This window comes from Tauraco erythrolophus, chromosome 6 (assembly GCF_009769465.1).
Source record: "Tauraco erythrolophus isolate bTauEry1 chromosome 6, bTauEry1.pri, whole genome shotgun sequence".
Taxonomy (NCBI): domain Eukaryota; kingdom Metazoa; phylum Chordata; class Aves; order Musophagiformes; family Musophagidae; genus Tauraco; species Tauraco erythrolophus.
In genome coordinates this window covers 5,012,920-5,025,229 of record NC_141470.1, presented here as the reverse complement: position 1 = coordinate 5,025,229, position 12,310 = coordinate 5,012,920, and positions in this window count along the sequence as shown.

Sequence of the window (12,310 nt, the reverse complement as noted above, 5' to 3'; positions counted from 1 at the left end):
GTTTGCTTCAGATTTTCTTCCCACTAAGCACGGTTTATCACTCAAGTCTAAGTGGAGCTGAAACAATCATATTTCAAGTGAGACAGTTTGGTCTTAATATATTTAATTTTAGACTTGTAGTGGTTAGGAAAAGCAAATGGATGTTTAGATCTGCCACTTTAACATTTTGTGCAAATTCCTCTAAGAGTTTTATTTTAGATAACTGCTGGTGGGATATAAAATACCGTTGCTTTATATTTGATTTTCTTTCTTTGCCTGACTGCTTTGCTACTGAGTAGTGTTAGATTTAGTTTGTTGCAGGAATAGGGGAGATACTTGTAGACCCCCATGCTGATACGTTCATTACCACCTGTAGAGATGAGAAAAGAAGCTTCTGCTACTCATTCTCTCCTTGGCTTCTCTAACAGTTCATGCCAGGTCTGGACAAGTGCATATTTTGAGAGGTCCCCGGGTCATTGAATTTTGGCCATTTAGAAGTTATCAGAAGACAGTTCTCTCCATCAATAAGTTGTGTTGAAAATAGCGTCCTCCTGCTTATTCCAGAACCATTGGACCAACTCCTGTACTTGTTGGTGGACTGTGGTGTCCTTTCATCTGCACTTTCAGGTTTCTGCATCGGGATGAAATCAGATAGCAGATTTTTTGAGCTATTTTGTAATACTGAAGTGTGACTACGAGCTTTTCTGAACAAAATCTGGAACCACCGATATCCTGTACTTGTGCTTTTCAAATTAACAGAGACTTCTGATGGTGGAATTCCAGTAGGGTAATTTTCAGTCTACTCAAATGAAATGACACAAACCATCTCTAAAATAAGAATGTGATTTGGTCTTTGGAGGAGATTAAAAAATAGTTGTGTTGGTTTATTTTGTTCCTAAACTTTTCATTTTCAGTTTCCCTTTTATAGAGAAGTGCCTTGATGTGACAGGTAATGTCAAATACTGAGAGAACACTTTTTTCTTCTCAGAAGTTGCTTTTATTTTTATTTATTTCCCCCCAGCCCTAGTATTTCTGGCCAGAGCACAGAAGAGCTTCCTTTGCATTGCCAGTTGCAAAAATCCAAGATTCATCAAAATATCAAGGTTTCTGGGTGCCCGATCAACCGTTTGAATCTTGTGAGGTCTGTCTGCAATTTATAATACATTTCAGTCATTAAATCGTGGAGGGTGTGTTCTTAAGTCTTCTAGTGTCGCAGAGTCAATGGAAATACCATAATTAACATGAAAATACTCATTTTTAAACCAACCTTTCATCAACAAAATAAAAAAAACCTTGGAGCTGCTAGTTTTGCTCGTTGGCTGTCATGCCTCTTGTCCCAGGGGAAACCATCCCTGGCTGATTGTGTTGTGCTGTGACACTGACAGCTTTTTGCTGCAGGGAATCTTCACATATTTTCCCCAGGTGAAGAGACAGCGATATGATGTCATTTTAGTTGTTTTGGGCAACAGACACGGTAAGAAAGGCAAACACACAAAAAAAGTGGAACCCTGGGGCTCACAGGATTAACAAGTAGCTGTGAGATGCCTGTGTTCGATTCCAGGTAGTAAATTAACCTCGTTCCATGACCAGCACCATTTATAAAGTGGGAATGATAATGCTTGGCACCACAAAGGGGCAGTGTAATTCTTTGCTAATTAATATTTATAAAGTGCCAGATTCTCCGTTGTTCTGCACCTTTGCATTCATTTACATCTTTGCAAAATGAAGACGAAGTGGCTGAAAAGTGCTGCTGTATTTTTATACTCACTGTCTTCCAGTGTCGAGGGCTGTACAAGGATTACAGCAATGGAGAATCTGTCTCAAATTTTCAAGATACTTTTGCCTGTAGGTGTAGACCTACTAATTCAAGAAGAAAAGCACCTATAGTCCATATATCCATAGTTGCCCTTTTTGGAACACGACACATGAAAAAGTTAAGGTACAGACTTGCAGGACACTACTTCACAGCGAGCTATTTGTGTGCTTGTTCTTACATCCCAAGGTAGCTTAGCTGCCAGTGAGAAAGGATTAAAGTGTATTTTATTTACTGTGGAAAAAAATTAATACCCTAGCTTAACTTTGCAATAACTCTTTCGTACCTTCAGATATCTTGATGAGCTTAGTGATCACATATTTTTACTTCTCTGGCTGCAATATAGTAGCAGGTGTTCTAGGGATGATGAGGAGCACAGGAGTTCAATGATCTGAAAGAAGTAAAAACTTTCGGGGTTTGGTCCTTTACTTGCTTTCTTCTCTTTATGAGAGAAGCCTTTGGATGTAAGCATACCAGTAATGTTCACCTTCTGGAGATCTTCCAGGTGTCCCTGACAGGTTAATAGAATCACTACTCTGCCATGATTCTCCGTTAGGCTGCCTGGAAGACAGCAAGACAAGCTGCCATCTTAATTAATTGATGAAAATGAACAAAGAAAACAGGTAACAGAAAAATCATCATCAAATCATCATCAAAATACAGCGAGAAGATGTATTTTTTGTCATTTGGCAAGGTATTTGCAGACGCGTTTTTGGCAGGTGGACACTAATCAGTGCCTGTTTGCCATGCCTAGCCCAGCTTTTCTTGCAACTAAATACAAAACTTCCTTTGAAATTTTACTCCATGACATGTTCGAGGCTATGAGGGAAGGAATAAGGAGTGTCAGTAGTTTTGGAATTAGGAAAAGGAAATTTATTACTTGCTAGGTTGTGCGTCTACTGCTGTCATAGGCTGAAGGCAGAAGGTGATTGCAGCTTTATTCTTGCTCAGTTCAGTTTTCATTTGAAGAATTATGGAAATAAGACATTTTGTTCACTTTTCGTCCGCTTGTCCTCAGCACTTCACTTGGCATGCGGCAGCGGCCAGAATCCCGTACATGTTAATCACAAAATTGCTTTAGTGCACATTCCTACTGGCTCTTTGATTATGGGCCTGTCACCAAGAGCCTAGCTGCTCAGAATACTTTCTGATTAATCACGCTCTTCTCATCAGATGCTTCACTCGTAGAGTATCAGATAATGATCCTCCTCACTGAGAGTTAAAGGTTTCCCAATAAATAGAAACTGTGACTGTTGGGAACTCCAGACAGTGTGGTATCCATTAATTAAAAGTGATGGGAAACTCTTCAGTCTGCAACTTGTGTCTAGAAGGTTAGCACATTAAAATAGTCACTCTTTATGATTCCAAGCAAAAAAATAGGGTCAGAGAAACACCAGATGAGGTGATGTGAAGTAAGCATGAACATGATGAGGAAGTATGAGCTGGTATTAAATGAATGTCCTACCTTGCAGGCCCTGTGACGCTCCTCCATCTGTTGCTGTTGCACGAACAGAAATGTGTTTTCTTTCAACAGCTGTTTGTGTTTGCTCATAGAAAGCGTCGTGTAACTGCAATAATCCGACCCATCCTGTCATAAATACAAGGACGGAGAGGCCTGCATCCTATTGGCCTGTCTTCTTTAGCCACTGTAATATGTACTCTATTTCCTTGTCCAGTCTCTAGCTCAAGAAAAAGGATTTCTGCTGTTTCCCAGTGGAGAGTCGTCTATGGTCCGACACCATGGGTAACAGGCATTTTTTATTACAGATGGAAATGGACCAGTTAGAAAATAGCTGTTGGCATCCTTGAGTACAAAAAGTAAAACATTTTCCAGAAGGCAAAATTGAGTGAATTAGAGAGGCAGGAGGGGAAGAGCTTTCGTGCCTTGTCTGCTACGTAAATGTTTTGAAGACTCAGATCTTTGTGTTTTGATATTTACCCCTTGATATTTACCCTCTGCATAGTGTCTTCTTGTTCTGTAAGGCTGCAAGATGCAGGGGCATAAAAAATCTGGGACGGCCAATTTCAGTGATGTGGTGATCAGTACATCATGCATTATATTTGCATGTACATTATGTGCATATAATATGTACATTATATGTGCATATTATACATACACTGGAAAGACAAGAGATCAGCCATTAAAGTAGTGATCACTGATAGGTAAGTTAGTAACCAGTCAATATAATAATGGCAGTGGTTTGGTAAGATTTTTTAGGTCTTGAGCAAAGTGAGATTTACCTCATCAAAATAAGGGTTTTTCCTACTAACAAAGTTACTGGGGTTTACCAAGTTACCACGTAGTGCCTGACTTGCAGTATTGTTTATGAGTTCACCCTTAGCCCATGGCAAACGTAAAGAAATTTGATTGAGTTTAATCAGCAGCGAAGGAACCTTAATCTGACTCAGATTTCCTCATATCGAGAGCGAAATAAGGGCCAGTAGACACAGTGTGGTTCCGTTGAGTAGCGTAACCGGTTAGACCACAGCAAGGTGACCGTATACATTATCTCTTGTTCTGCTCCAAGGTGCAGACTGCAGAGAGAACAGAGAAGTGGTATAATACAACAGCTGATAGAAGGCTCCTGAATTTCAGGACACTCTCGTTTAGTCTCTGCTTTTCCACTGACTTGAAACATGACACGGAAAAAATCACTACACTTTAGCTTCTCCAAATGTTGGCAGTGGATAATAATTCTCAGGTGCTCTTGTAAGATGTTTTTATATCCTCTGATTAAAGGTTAAATTTAAAAATATAGCCTTCCATAAAGACAAATTAAGTCAGGCTTTGTTATGTACCAGATTTTTTATGAACAGGTCCCTTAACTGAGAAAAATCCTCTGTGTTACCAAACAACTGACTAAACCTCAAATGCTTTTTGAGTGTGGCTTAAGTGCAGCTAAAACCAGATACTCCTTTAATCAGGTGAGTGAAAACTGCTCATGAGGGTGAAACTGAGCCTGAAATATCCAGTTAGTGTGAGACTTACACACCGACTGAACCCTGTTGAGATTTATTTTTTGCAGTACAGTGACTTCCTGAAAGCATGGCCAATCCTTCTGTGCATGTTTCCTTGACCAGAGCTAAAATTCACATGGATGGTAACCTGTTCTGCTCTAGACATGATGTTCATACTCCAGTCAAAGCTAATATTCCTTCAGGCTACGCTGGGTAACAGGACTGGCAGGCACAAAAGCGTTTCTCCAATCCTTTCTGGGGGAGGAAATCATGCATATGATTTGTTTCTGTTCTCATAGGGCAGGTAAGGGGAAAGCTGGGCTGTTTCCTTAAATGTACACCCTAGGGCATTTTTCCAGAGAGAAGGATGGGTCCAGATCTGTGCCTGGCATTTTGAGCAGAAAATGGTAATTCTGTGATAAAATTTGTATTCTTTAGGAAGTGGTTGCATGGTCATATGGTGATTGCTAAAACCCCTCTGACTTCTGCATGGTAGTGAGCTCTTCTTATCCGTGTGGACTGTTGGCCCTGGACTTTCTCTGGTACATGGCAACATCTAGCATGGTCACTGAGCACCTTAGAGGTAGGACAGAGACTTTGAGTATGGCTATTGTGGAGCTGGGAGAGAGAGTGCGTCAGATGCATCTGTGGAATAAGATTGTCGTGTTCTGAAATGGAAAGAAGGAGCAACAAAATGAAAACTCAGGGCAAAGATTTAATTTAGGAGTTGTCGTTGGAAGCAGCATTGATTTAAGCAAGTCATATATTTACCCTTAAATATTCCCAAGTTTCAATCCAATTATTTTAAGTTGGAATTTACTGTTTAAATTATACCAACACATTTTAATACATTTTATGTCAATTCATTAGTCTTTATAGGTACAATTGCAGTTAAGTTTAATCTGAAACTCAAAATCATCGTTTAGCAAGTCTCTGCAGTCTGCCCAGATCTGTTGAAACAAGGAAAATTTCAGCCTATTATTATACCTTTGAATGGACTGAGTAAGTTTCCCAAACTTTAAGAAATAGAGGGAATTAAGAATTGGAGGTAGAACTAGATTCCTACGAGCTTATTGAGGAACTCATTACTGAGTCTGTCAGTGTCCCACAATGAGCTGCTTCAGGGGGTTAAACTCATTAGAAACAACTTGAAGAGTTTGGATTTCCTCTTCAGAGTAAATCTGTTTTACAAACAGAGGATGGGATGATCAGTGCTGGCAAGTGGGGGAGAAAGGAGGACCTGACTGGGTGGAGGAGACATGGTTCCTCTTAGCAGTAGTGCTAAATTTGATTGCCTCAGTCATGTCATAAAAGCACCAGTGGCCAAAAAATGTTACTGCAGTTTTATTCACTGAAGTCAAAATGTGAAATATTTCAAGCCGAAGGCATGCAGGTGAATGAAATTCTTTTGAAGTTTTCCTCCCTTTTGATGAGTTTTTTAGATAAGAATTACACTTATGCCAGAATGTTGTTATCAAGCTTTTGTTTTAATTTACCTTTTAATCAAGTTAATGCATCATAAAGTTCCACGTGCATGGTTCAGCTTTTCCATCATTTTATTTGGTATATTGTAAAAAACTTACTAGATACATTCTAGTAAAACAGGACATTGAGTGAAAAAGCTGTTCCTGTCTTCAGCTCATTTCAAATGCTTCAGACCAAATGGGATGGAAGTGGTTTGTTGATTTATTAATGACACGTAGTTAAAAGGCAGTTATTGAACTACACACTCAGGAGCTGTATCAGCAATACAACACAATATCAGGCACTTGAAAAATGTTAATGAACATCTGCAAATGCCTAAATACTCTTCTTTAGCTAATCCTAAAAGTTCTAATGCCCCCTGCCTGCCCACCAAAACGACTGGGTGCATGTGGGCTGCGTGGGTTACAGGCACCTGTCCCTCTTCAGGGCTTGTGGGTTCCCATGTGTGCTCACCCCTCCTGTTGGAGACGTGGCTGCTGTGCCTCGGTGCTGACCTGTGCCGCTTGCTACAGTCCACTGATGCACGTGCTGATAAGAAAACACCTCACAAGTTTGTGTATGCACACCCTGTGCAGGTCTGCTTCTTTTAGACTTCTTTTCAGACTGATTCCTGCTTTGTTTCAGACGTCCCTTTGTAATTCCCCAGTTACTTTTTAGTTTGGTTGATGTTCATCTTCCTCTTTAACATGACCAGCTTTAATTTCAAGGCAAAGTACAAGGTCCTGCACGTGGGTCGGGGCAATCCCAAGCATAAGTACAGGCTGGGCGGAGAATGGATGGAGAGCAGCCCTGAGGAGAAGGACTTGGGGGTGCTGGTGGATGAGAAGCTCAACATGAGCCGGCACCGTGCGCTGGCAGCCCAGAAAGCCAACCGTGTCCTGGGCTGCATCCAGAGCAGCGTGGGCAGCAGGGCGAGGGAGGGGATTCTGCCCCTCTGCTCTGCTCTCCTGAGACCCTACCTGGACTACTGCGTTCAGCTCTGGGGTCCCCAACACGAGACATGGAGCTGTTGGAGCAGGTCCAGAGGAGGCCACGGAGATGGTCCAAGAGCTGGAGCACCTCTGCTACGGAGACAGGCTGAGAGAGTTGGGGCTGTTCAGCCCGGAGAAGAGAAGGCTCAGAGGTGATCTCATAGCAGCCTTCCAGTACCTGAAGGGGCTACAGGAAAGCTGGAGAGGGACTTTTTACAAGGGTGTGTAGTGATAGGACAAGGGGCAATGGATTTAAACTGAAAAAGGGGAGATTTAGATTAGAGATAAGGAAGAAATTCTTCCCTCTGAGAGTGATGAGACACTGGAACAGGCTGCCCAGAGAAGCTGTGGCTGCCCCATCCCTGGAAGTGTTCAAGGCCAGGTTGGATGAGGCTTTGGGCAACCTGGTGTAGTGGAGGGTGTCCCTGCCCATGGCAGGGGGGTTGGAACTGGATGATCTTTGAGGTCCCTTCCAACTCAAACCGTTCTGTGATGATCCTCATCCTCTTAGCATGACCAGTTTTGGGCAAACGGCCTCCAGATAGTTTTGTACATTCGATACACACACACACCCCCACCATTTACATTCATATTTTAACAGGTGTTGTTTTCCAGGCTGCAGGCACCCCCACGGCAACCACATCTATCACATGAGTATTTCTGGAATCCTGCACAGCTTATCACAGAGTCATCTCTGCTGTCATGACCTGTCAGTGTTGCCCTTCATTCCACTCAGCACGTCAACCACATGTGTTTGCTGCTTATAAATTAACAAATGGTCACATCTGAAAAAGGCTTTGAGAACAGCGAGTGCAAAATGAGATATAGTGTTAACCAGTACTACTTTTATTAATAACATATTTTATGATATTGTATGACAGAAGCGGAAGAAGAGTGAAAAAAAATTGGTTTATGTGTAATCATTTCGAATTCTTTTATTTTCTTTGCCTACTTGTTTCAAGTAAGCAACATAAGTAAGGACACTATCCACATGTACGAGTTAACAGCATGTCTGACTTTTGGCTGTGTATTCCTGCGTTATCAGAGGAGAATATCTGATAATGAATGAATAAATACATAAATTTAAAGCTGTGCAGAAACTATTGACTACTAGAGACGAAACCTACCTTGGCTTCCAGCCTCGATAATGGTCGCATTTGCATGTTTGATAATAACATTGCATTGGCTTCTTTCTGAAATTATGACAAGAACTAACTCAATTTGATGCACTGGATGAGTCAAGGATCCCAGAAAGACTGTATTTTTAAAATTCAGCATCTGTCATGTATATTAAATTGCTGTCACTGTCTTCTACAGGTCCAACGACCTGTATACACAGAACATTTGAATCAGCTTGAAGATACTCAGTTTTCCTCACTGACATTGTTGTTTCCTTAACAAATTCATATTTTGATAAACTTTTTCCGCATTAATTGTATTTAGATGATTAAAAGGATACAAGAGATGAGATGCTTCACAGCTGATGCACCTGGGGACCCAGAGCCAGGCAGATTCACTTTGAAGATGAGTGTTCATGGAAGCACAGGCAAGTTATTGAACCTTTCTATGACCCTATTTTTCTCATAACTAGGATGGAAGGATTCACTAATCAGCATTTATGGACTCATTCCTGATTATTTCAGAAAGTATACTTCATGGGTACTTTCTTTTTTTCCCTTTTTGCTGTTGATTATCAGAACGTTGCTTTGTGTCAAAATTTTTCACTAATATTAGTGTGCTGATCCGTTAAAGCTATTGAAGGAAGTAAGCAAAGCCTCTTTATCTGTTTAAGAACATGTAAGAGAGAGAGGCAAACTGTACACCTGCATTTATATGAGACACAGCATGAGCTGATAGTGTAGAAAATCTCATGGTGCAGTCATCAGATTTCATTACCAAATGAATGATAAGAATTTCACACTTAAAATTTATACAAAAATCATTATTAAAAAAGTGAGCAATCAGCAGGGACAGTCTGACATTTAGAATCTTTTCTAAATCACAACAAAAAGACAAACATTCATCGACCGTTCCAGAAATATTAAATAATTAATCTTTGTATATTTATTTCAATGTTTTCATATTTTAATTTAATTTTTATTCGTATAAACTGGTAATTGGGTTTTGAAAATAGTGTTATGTTTCCTGTGTGGTTATGAAATTGATATCCTCATTGATAATAGGATTGAGTAAACCATATTTAACCTGGTGATTCATAATTGTTATTCCGACTCATAAGAGGGAAGTGGAATGGTAATTACTGTAGCTTGATTTTAGATTAAAAAGTCTAGGGAGCTCTAGAGATTAGTATTTTCTAGCAGAAAATTTTGAGATATTCTATTTGGGACTCAAAAGATGGTTAAAATCTTGACTCGGCCTGCCCTTTGAGGATCAAAAAGTCTGAGTGATCCTCCCCATTCCCCCCCTGCTCCCTACAACTGGAGCAGCGCCCCGCCGTTGGCGGAGCATCCTCGCTGAGCTACCTCTGAAACACATCGTCTGCCGAGAAGGTTCATTCCAAAACTTACTATTCCTCTTCTCCAAGAACCTTTTCTCAAACTACTTCCACTTTTTTCCTCTTTAATGCCTTTTCAGTCAGTCCCTTTCCTTTCCCCATCATCTTTTTTATTTCCTGTCTCTTTTTCTCCTTTGTCTGCTTTGTGTGAACTTTCTTCTGTGAAGCAGAAGAGCTCGCAGATTTTCTCGCTTTATTTGCTGCATGAATGCAGGATCTTTTTAGCAGTTTCTGCAGTTTACTTTGAGGAAGAATTTTAATGACAGTAAATATACTTTGCTGTCACATTATGTATTTTCCCAGATGTATAAAGGCAGCATAAAAATCAGTAAGCGTTGCTTTTAAAATGAACTTTATTTTGTATATTCCTTAAGGCATCTGCTTCAGGATTTTATCTGTACCTGACCCCGCAGTTCTGGGTTTTGCCCTGGTGCCCAGTTCTCCTGGGTGGCAGGCTGTTCACATTTCCTCTCGTGAAAATGGTTTCAGGACCATAAGAGTCCTAAAAGTGGTACTGGGCATTTCAAGCCTGATGTTCCATCCCAGGGGGGATGAAGAAATCATGGACTGCTGCGTGGATATCAAGTCACTCTTAGCATGATCCCAAGGTTTGAAAATAGTTATTATCTTTAACTCTGTTGCATCTTGCATGCAGATTTTTTAACAGAAATGGATCTAAGAGTGTTTAAATTAATGTTGCTCGGGTAGGATCCCAGATGAAAAGACACTCGAACTCCTATATGCTCATCATGCTCCCTTTACTCACTCTTTACTTTCTCCTCTGAATGTTGGGTTTTTTTTTTAAATTTTGATTCTTCAGTCACTTAAATAACATCATGAATGAGTGACTACATTTTTCTCATTGAAGCATTCCTTCAAGTCGCTTGTGGGACGTCAGGGAATACGTGGTCAGTAGTTCACTGCGTTTGAGAGCTGTGGCAATCTGAACTTCCCGTTGTGGAATGCCAGCTCGAAAGTTGACCTTCCTACTCTTTCTTACAGCAGGTGGGGGGATGGAGGCAGATGGCTGGACTACTGTCCTACTGGAACATCCCAGTGTCTGTTTTTCTGTGAAGCAGAGAATTTATCTTTCTTTCTGTGAAGCGGAGAATTTCTGCATTGAGTGTTTTCCAGATTGCACGGAAGCAGAGATAATAAAATTTCAGTTAGGATGACCTGGTAGGAAAAGCAGAGGGTGGGGAATCAGAATGTGTGAGTGCTGTTCCTGCTACAGACACCTTAAATAACCTTCAACAAGCCTGTGAGTTTCCTTCAGTGCTCCTCCTTGCCTGATGCCTAACTCACAGAGGAAATGTGAGATTTGATATATTTGTCTTTACCAACACTAAGGACTTCTTAAATAGGAGCTGCTATAAAAATGCAAAGTATTAATTCTTTGACATTTTAAAAAATGTATGATAAAGTTAATTTTTCTTTTTTGTGGAAGTTGTATGTGCAAAATTAGCTTGGTAGTAATGACTGAATCAATACCAAACTGATCAGATCTGAGTCAGCGAGATAAAGTAAGCTTTAATGTCCTATTTCCAGTACTCTGGATTGTCTTTTATAGGGAGGAATTAATAGAATATTCATTGAACAAGCCCTGTTAATATTGCAAGTAACGACATTTCTTCAGTGATGAACCTTTTTAACTCTAGATATGTAACAAACCTCATATTTTATTTTCAATATAAACATCAACTAAGCTTGAATAATCCATATTTCTCTAGCCTGCATCTGATTAAAAACGATCAATTTACTGGAGCATTTTCCTGTCTACTGTTTAATCAGTAATTAGTTTCAAGTTAAAAAAATACTTCTCTCTCTAAAAAAACACTTTAGATTTCCAGTGCCTGATGGGAGATGAATACTGAGGTTATAAATTCATAAAGATCTAAAGCTAGTAACTGGATCAGTAGCTGTTGTGACAGACTTGGGCTGTGCATGACATCCAGAAATTTTTGGAATCTGAAGAAATTTGCTGGGAAGAAGGCTGAGAGACAGAAAAAAAATATTATTTGTGAAAGCAGGAAAAGTCAAGTAAGGTTTCGTTGCTCCAAGGGGGCACTGAGCACGAATGCTGGTCTGTCATCGTGACTTGCATCACAGGAAGTGGCCCTAGCCTACCTTAACCTAATTTCCACATAAAAATGAACTTAATTCCCAGGATACTAAAGAGGTTTATGGGGTTGCCAGATTGTGGGGAACTTTCAGCCTCATTCTAACACATAAGGCAGGCAGTTTAATATGAAGCTCGTAGAAGAGCATTGTAAAAAATGTGTTTGGACCCTGGCTTGCACCAAGGACTGGAGCATGTTATAAACCTGGGAGGAAGAGATTGATTGAGAGTTGATTAAAATGGTTCCTAGACAGACAGAAGGGACAGCACTTATCAAAATAACAATAAATGATAATGCCCTGTCCTGTTACTGCAGACTGCAGCGTATATTGGTTGTCTCCTCAAGCTGCTGGGAAGCCTAGCAATGGTGGGTTACTACAGGCCTGACTCTGCTCTTCCATGATGGGCTTGTCCATATTTTTCATGCCTGTCTGCCTTTGAGCATCCTATATATTCTAGCAAACACAGAA